Raw genomic sequence first — 9283 nt, forward strand, 5'->3', positions numbered from 1 at the left:
CTACGGGCCTCCAAATTGAATGCTTTCTTTTATAAGTTGCCTTGGTCATGGTGTTTTGTCCCAGCAATAGAAAAGCATCTGACATGACAGATGAACTTTGAATTTTTACTCTTGGTTTGTTGTTAACATTGTGCCATTTTGCTTTGGAATTTTCTGGAAGTTCCCATTAAACTTTCCTGCCTTTCCCCTGTGTGTAGACCCACAGGAATGCATCTCTGTGTATCACTCTACCCTCCTCAAGGGACCACATGCCACAGAGGAAACCTAGAGAAGCAACCCAGTCTATCTCTCCATCCACACTGTGCATCCCATAACTTGACTTCCTAATACAAACAGATGAGTTGGGGCCTTGACCTTGTTCTGTCAAAACTCCTATTCTTTGGGAAAAAGTAGTCTTCAGTTTCTAAGTTGTTTCTGGAGCTTTATGAAACATCTGGAATCACGAGAGAACTTGAGCCCGAGCTATAGCTGCACCTCTTGCCACACAGTCCAGTCCTAGGCGCGTTGTTCCCCCAGCACAGCATCCTGACATCCTAAAGGAACTACCTAGGCCTGTCTACATGATTCTAATCTCTTGGTCATTTGACTCAGCAACACTTATCCTCTTATGCATTGAAGACAGTAGCAGAATACAACTCACAGGGATTCAGTGAGTGCTGAACATAAGAGATGACATAGGCTGAGATAGTAACTGCTCACTGACTGTGACTAGAAGAGAATCTGGGGACTTGTTTGAGGGTTTGCTCATGGGTAACAATGGGGTCAGGAGATATTCTGAGAACTATGTGCAAGCTCTCAACCTTGTTTTCTAAAATCCTGCCCATGGGGGGGGCAGGAAAGACATTGAAAGGGCTTCCCATATCTAAGGGAGCAGCACAGAGAACATTAGACAATGACTCCCTTGTTAACTGGTGAGATACGTCTTTTCCTGATTAGAACCTTGCAGTGAACTCTACCTGGCTGGTTTCTTATTGTGCTCAGGGGGATTGCAGTTTTCAAAGAACCATGCTGGTGAATCAGCATTTGCAATTTCACTTGTTTTACCCTTAGCTCTTGGGAATTCAAAGAATAGATTACCTTGAGGAAAATTCCTAGTGTGGATGCTCAAAATCCCTTGAACAAAGGTACTGAGAGTGTAGATGCCCTGTTTACTTACCTGCTTAATCTACCGCATCCTAGGAAACAGGCTTGAGAACCTATCACACCATGTTTTACTTGCTATTTAAGCTAACTCACTCTTTGAATTGTGATATTTCTTAGAAGTACATGGCTTGTGCGTTTTTGCACAGAATATCTATCATAGCATGTATCTTTATGCACCTCTGTCAAAGAAAAAATGTATTCAACAAACAAGAAAGTGTTTAAATTACCACTCTTGGCAAGAAAATATGTTTTTATATGTTTTCATTTTGTTTTTGGTGATGCAGTGACAGACTCCTGAAAAACAGTATTTCCTAAAGAGAGGAACTAATTAGAATTGTAGCTGCTCTCTTAGTGCCAATTATAAAGAGAAAAGTCTAAGCTTCTGTCATCCAATGAACCAAATGAAGACTCATGCTCTCCTCCGCACCCTCACACTTCAGTGTGGAAGGCAGAAGTCACTCAAAACAGAGTCAGATGGGGAAGGGAGTTGGATCATGGCATAGTGGAAAGCATCAAATGGCCAGAAAGCATGTGTTCAGAAAAGGAAAGAGAGGTCCAATTAAACCATTGACCAGGAACCTACTCCCATGATACCTAACTCATCTCTCAGAGTGATGTCAATGTCTAATCCTTCAGGGCAGAGGTGCCATGACCTGACCACCTCTTGAAGTTCCAAGTTCTCAGAGCTGTGGCCCTAGTGATCACATTGCTGACACATGAACTTTGCAGAGTGCCTTAGAACCACAGCAGATAGTATGGCAGGGAAAGCTATCACTGCCTCGATCCCACAGATCTGTAGAATGGGCAATGAGTTCAGATGAAGGCCCTGCCTTACGTTTGTTTTTTGCATATCATGAATGCTTTAACTGAGAAAATGATTTGCATTCAGAACTCTTGTTGGAAGAGAGCTAATGAAGCATTGTTAATGCAACTTCACGTCAATAAGTTTCCTTTATTTTTCAATACTGTGACTTAAACGAAGAGCATCACACATGGCAGGTTCAAGTGCTTCTTCTCACTACAGCACCAGCCCTTGGAAGTCGCCTGGAGTGTATAATTTTCAGCTACTCAACATCTCTCCTACTACTAGTATGAAATGGAGGAACAATGGTGTGCAAGCTCATTTTATGTCAACTTGACACAATCTGAGTCATTTTAGAAGAAAAAACTGAGAAAACATTCCTACTAGATTAACCTGTGGGCAAGTCTGTGTGATACATTTTCTTGACTGAAGATTGATGCAGTAGGGTCCAGATCACTGTGGGCGGTGCCATTTCCTAGGATGGTAGTCATGGGGCCAGTCAACAACATTCTTCCATGGTCTCTGCATCAATTCCTGCCTCCAGGTTCTTGCCCTGTTTAAATTCCTGCCCAGAATTCCCTCAGTGATAGACTGTGATGTAGAACTATAAGCTGAAATAAACCCTTTTCTTTCCAAGTTGCTTTTGGCCATGGTGTTTTATCATAGTGATAAATTATCCTGAGACAAGTAGTTTAGTTGAGAACATCCAGCATGTTGTTTATCTAGCAAATGACTCACAGTCCATGCTTTTCCCCATTGTGCCATATACTTACCTCCTCGTGTAGTGCTAATATTGGCATGTGCATATTGGTGATGCTCCCCATAGATGTTTGCATGCATATGCCTTGAAATGGTCCTTCTATCTCTAGAATCTGGCATATAGCAAGACTAAGCAAATATCTGAAAATCATAAATGAACAATGAGTGATGCTTATCATTATTGCTTATCACTCACTTTTGGTGCTCCAGAAACTGGGTTAGATTGACAGTAGAGAAGAAAAGGAAGTGACTTACAGGAATAAGAAAATGCACACTTTATTAGTCTTACTGGCTTGCCACATTAGCTAATTTTTAAGCCAATATTACCACCTCCTTGCACAGGTTTTACTTTAAAATCTTACTTTATGTTCTGACTACAACTGTTTATTTGTCCATGCATAGTTAGTGCTCACCACATTCAAGTATGCTTCAAAGAGCTTTTATAGAAGTATTTGTGAATTCTCTTCCTGGAGGTGTAACTATTATTGACTACCACCTTTATATACAATTATCTGCATGCCAGCTGTTCAGCTTAATGCAATGCAAACACCCATGTAGCCACAGCTAAGATTAAAAAAAAAACAGATTATTGTTAGCACCACTGACACTCCACACCCCCACCCCCTGCCAATCATAGACTCCCTTTTGCCTTTCTAAACATTTCCCTAATAGCCATCCTTATCCTTTTCTTGTTCCCCTCCAAACTTGTACCTGTTTAATTTGCATTCTTAAGATGGTTTTTCAGCCTTGACTAATTTTGAGCTTTATATAAATGAAATCATATAGGAGAAGATACTTCACTGTTGACCTGTTTTTACCTATGATGTTGTTCAATCGTATGCCTGTGAGTTTCCCATGCTATAGGATGTAGCCCCACTGTGTTCCTTCCATTGGATCCACAGCATTCCCATTTGACTGCCACTGACAGCTGATTGAAGGACATGTTCTCTGTGTTGGCACATCGGAAGCAATACTTCTGAGAGAATTCTTGTATATCTTTTTCTCAGAGCCAGTGTGTGCCAATACATGCTTACCAACTGAACCTCAAGGAAGAAAAGCTAAAGCAACCGCCCATTTCCATAGTGTGAATTCTCCTATATGGCTGAATTCATGCCACCAAAGAAAAGTCACTAAGAGTGAAGTTGGGAAGTAATTTACCCAAACAGTTTTTGTTCAAAGGTGATTTCTGTGCAACCTTGCCTGGGGCATATTTTGCTTATTTCTGCTTAGTGTATACCTAAGAATGGATTGATTCAAGTGGATATTAACTAGGAGATATAGCGTATCATTTTCAAAGCGATTATATCATTTAGTTGCCTTCCACAGTATGTGGTACTTCCAGTAAGCAGCATCCAACAGGGTGCTCTTTCCATTCTTTTTTTATTTTTTTTTTTTGGTTTTTTCGAGACAGGGTTTCTCTGTGTAGCTTTGCGCCTTTCCTGGGACTCACTTGGTAGCCCAGGCTGGCCTCGAACTCACAGAGATTCACCTGACTCTGCCTCCCGAGTGCTGGGATTAAAGGCGTGTGCCACCACCACCCGGCTCTCTTTTTCTATTTTTAAAAATTTGTTTGTAAGCCGGGCGGTGGTGGCGCACACCTTTAATCCCAGCACTCGGGAGGCAGAGCCAGGCGGATCTCTGTGAGTTCGAGGCCAGCCTGGGCTACCAAGTGAGTTCCAGGAAAAGGCGCCAAGCTACACAGAGAAACCCTGTCTCAAAAAACCAAAAAAAAAAAAAAAAAAAAAATTTGTTTGTATTAGTTTTAATTATGTTTATGCAGGTTTGTCTGTACATGAGTATGTGGAACCACATTTGGATCTTCTGTGTTCTCTCAACCTTTGAGCCATTTTTCCAGCACTCCATTCCTTTTGGGGGAAAAAAAAAGCTGGTTTCTCCTGGTGATTTTAATAGACATTTCTCTCATATTATAGCATTGACATCTTACCACCATTTGTTGTCCATTTGAATGTCTTCTGTGATGTTCCTCATTCAGTCTCTTCTGTAAATTCCTAATGAGATACTTGAGTTCTTTTATTGGTTTGCATGCCTTTATATGTTCAGAAACCAGCACCTTAGTTGGCTTGCAATGATTGAATATGTTTTTTTTCCTTCTGAAAAGTCATGCTGAAATTTGCTTGCTGGGGTGGCAGTGCTGAGCAGTGGGACCTAATCAGAGATTTGTATTGTATGGGTGGGGTCTCATGGATACATGCTTTTCTCTTGGGAACAGGTTACTCATTGTGTGAATCTGGCTTCCTTTTCCTCTTGCAAATACAATCAGATTTCTCTTCCATTTTTGCTGGTATTTGGGGTTTTACCAAGAGTTGCTGCACATGGTCCTCAAAACTAGAATTTGGACCTTCCAGTCTTCAGAATATGAGCAAAAACAAAACAAAACAAAACAAAACCTCTTTTCACTATAAATTGCCCAATCTGAGATATTTTGTTATGGCAACATATAAAGTATCCAGATAGGTTTATATGATACCTCTCATTTAGTGGGCTTATCTTTTATCACTCTGTTTTAAAAGTCTATTTATTTATTTATTTATTTATTTATTTATTTATTTATTTATTTATTTATTTATTTACTAACTTACTTACTTGTTTTGTTAGTGTGTATGTGTGTGTGTGTGTGTGTGTGTGTGTCTGTCTGTCTGTCTGTGTCTGTGTGTGTACAAGTTCATGCCACGGCATGTGGAGGTCAGAAGATAACTTGAAAGAGTCAGTTCTCTCCTTTCATCATGTGAGTTCTGGGGATCCAGCTCAGGTATCAGTCTGGTGGCAAGTGACTCTACCCACTAAATCATCTCACCAGCCCCTTCTCATTACTCTTCTTGAAAGGGATCTACCTTTGAGAATTTTATACATGCCCAGAATGGAAAATGACTGTATCTATATCATGTCCACCTCACCTCCTCCTATGAAGTCATCCCTTCCCAACATCATGTATTTTTTTTATAACCCACTAAATCCAGCCAGGCCTTTGTAACTTTTGATTAAAAGAAGAACTCAACCTCATTTTTATTTTAATACTTTTATTTAAAAATACTTTCATTGTCATGAGAACCTAAAGAAACTCTGCATTGCTCTTGAAAATGCCTCTGTCTGTCTTTTCTCACTCTGACCTGGAATTGATTTTGGATGTGAAACCAAAGTTTCTGTGGATATCTGACTGTTCCTATGCCATTTATCAAGGAGAGATAAATGTTTACCCTCTACAGTCCATCCATGTCGTCTTTGTCCTAAATTAAGTCTCAGTGCACGATGAAGGCTACCCTGGGGTCCCCTACTGTGTTCTGTTGTTTATTAGCCTATCTCCATGGCAATGATAAATTGAACATTTCTTTCCAATAAATATTGTTACTGATGGAATAGGTTCTCACAAATGGTTTTTCATTTGTGTTTTGGCTATTTATGCTCTGTGTTTTCCCCTAAATTTTCAAATAAGCTGACCAAGATGTAGAAAACAATTACCTGGGATTACAGTGACCTGTAGATCAACTTGTGAATAATTAACATTTTAAAATACAGTCTTCAATCATAAGAAGCTAGTGTACTCTTGACTTACTCAGATGACCTGAAGTTTGCATCAAAATATAGTTCTTTATGTAAAACTTCATCTAGTTTTACAAAATTCATTTGTAGGTAGACGATATTTTGTACTTATTGAAAGTAGTAATTTTAATGTAAATTTGGGTATTAATAAAATTAAAAGTTGTATATTGTCTTTGTATCTATAAACTATAAACTCACTAATGAATAATTTGTCCATATATGGTTAATTACAGGAAATACAGAGTTTTCTCTTTCCTTTTATCTTTCTTCTGTGGCATTGGCACCTTCTACATGTGCCCATTACTTCAGTCCTCTTATTTGTTTTCAAGTCCATCAACTGAAATGACTTATAATGTGTTTTAATGACCTGTGCTGTCATGACCATGTGCTCCATAGCTATTTCTGGAGATTGGCATTCATGATCTCCTGACACCGGCTTCTCTGTATTATGTTCACAGTATGTGTGTCTTTGCACATTTGTGTATGCATGTGTGTTTCTTTACATGTGTGTATGCATGAGTAGATTTGTCCTGTTTAAGGGTTACTGGGTCTTTTGTCTTCCAGGAATTTTATATATGAATACTGTATGAAATAAATATTATATCTATACATGTATGTCATATTAAACATATATTTGAAATACATTTCACATAGATATGAAATATACATATATATGTATTATTAGATTAGCATCACTATGCGCTGGCTCTCATTCATTTGTGGTATGTATACATGCATGTGTAAGTGTATCTGTTAGTTTTTGTTTCCCTATGTTCTTTTTTCAGGGTTTCCTTCTGTCCAACTTCCAGACCCCATTCCTTACTGCTCTTCATGTAGCCATGTGTGAGCTTCGGAGATGACACCATTCTCTGCTCTTCTCTATGATTTCCTATGGTTCTCTAGACAGCCGTGTGTGATCTGAGAAGGTGATTCATCACACTTTTTATTTCAGCTTTGACTTCTTTAAATTTAAATTTTCTGGTTGATTTGTCTCCAAATCTATGCTACATTTAAATGGTTTTAGTTCTTGGCTAAACTCTCCAACCTAGACAAGAATATATTCAATGCAATGAAATGATCTGAAGTATGGCTGAAATCTATGGAGTCCCAGAGGGTCTTCTCCTTTTCCTAGTGTATCTGTGAGGTTTTTAGTATTCCTGGTAGTGTTTCATGTTTCAGAAATGTCATTGTCGGGAGGGTTGAAAGACTTGGAGAATTGTGTTCCATACCATGAGAACAGTTCAGTGGCTTGCCTCTGCCAGGTACAGGGTCACTTTAGAACAATGATTGATTCATGTTTGGGTTCCTTGTTGGTTTCCCTGCTGCTTGGGAAATTTGTCTGCTATTACTCTATGAGAAAGAACGAGACTAGGATGATCTCACTATGCACTATTGAAAACTTCTCATTCCAGGCTCTTCTGTGGCTGTCCATGGTACTTAGAAGAAAAATCTAAATTCTATTCACACTTAAAGCCCTGGAGTAGTCAGGCCTCTCACTTTTTCAGTTATTAAATTCTTATTCTTCTCCTCCCCCCTCCTCCTCCTTCTCCCCCTTTTTAAAAATTTTCTCTGATATGAATTCCTTTTTTTTGTTTTGAAAACAAAGCCCAACTTTTTCCTCCTTCTACCTCAACTATTTTCTTCTGGCCTACTGCACGACTTTTAGTTTATGAGTTATGATTTCCATAGGTTAGATCTGATTATCTAATTTGTCCAATTCACCTTATTACTTTCTGTCGCTGTTCACCTTCCTGATATCAAAATCTATAATTAACCACTGTAGCTCAATGGCAGAGTACTTACCCAGAACGTATGCAGGCCTATGTTCAATCGCTGGTTGGGGAAGGGACCATAAACATTGATTACTGTAATTTTTATTGTGTTTAGCTTATTTTGTTTTTCAAAGGTGTCTTCATCTTCAGAACTGGGACTGTTTTCTCCAGTGACCAGCATGATACACCACAAGGTCATTACTCAGTAAGTGAAGGTGACGTGAGTCAAAGCTGTGTTAAATGTAGGAAACGTAAATTAGAGGTAGGAGCAACTGTTGCTTTGTTATTATCTTTGTAGTAGTTGTAGCATTGTGGCTATTAAAAGATTAATAAAGCATAACACAGTTAGTCATGCTGACTGAGTGTGGGCCTATACTGGGACCTCTTAACTATGTGACCTTGGATGGATTAATGTCTTTGTAACTCAGGTTCCTCGTCTTTAGAAGAGCAGTAATCAAGTGTTTATCCTTCATCCAATATGAAGCTTACTATGTCTTAGAATTTAAATTATTTTTATCTCAAAAAATAATACATACATACACACACACACACAAACACATACATGAATTTTGTAGGAGACTCCCAACCAAATATACTAATAATTTCATAATAAGACATAGATATATGTGGAATATTTAGAATATAAATATCTTTGTGTCAATTCAGTTCTGGTTTTACAATGCAAAAGTTAAGAGCTGATTTTCAGTGTTTGTTCTTAAGAACTTGGGTGCACATAAAATGATACAATTTATTATTGTTACTACTATCACTACAATGATGATAATGACAATGATGACTTTTTTTTTTGGACAGGGTTTCGTGTAGGCCAAAGCTAGCCTCAAACTTTCTGTGTAGCTAAGGATAACCTTGAAATTGAGGTTCTTCTTGTCCATACCCATCTCCCAAGTGTTGGGATTATAGGCGCAAGCCAGCACTCTTGGTTTTATGCAGTTCTGGGGATCAAATAGGGTTTTGTACATGCCAGGCAAGTACTCCACCAAAGGAGCCACATCTTCGAGCCCCTTTCCAGTTTTAATATGAAATTAAGAATCAGGGATAACAGCCAAACTTCCTAAGGTCTCACATAGCTAGTTTTCAATGGTGCTGGAACATGGCTTTTAGGTCCGTGTTCTTCCAGGCAAGCATGACCAAAAACGAGAAGATCATTTTTTTTTTTAATTTTTTGGCCTAGAATACAAGAACTAGACAATCTTTTGTGGGATTCCTTCTGTTCTTTAAATGGTAATTT

The sequence above is a fragment of the Peromyscus maniculatus genome, chromosome 11 (genome assembly GCF_049852395.1).
Source record: "Peromyscus maniculatus bairdii isolate BWxNUB_F1_BW_parent chromosome 11, HU_Pman_BW_mat_3.1, whole genome shotgun sequence".
Taxonomy (NCBI): domain Eukaryota; kingdom Metazoa; phylum Chordata; class Mammalia; order Rodentia; family Cricetidae; genus Peromyscus; species Peromyscus maniculatus.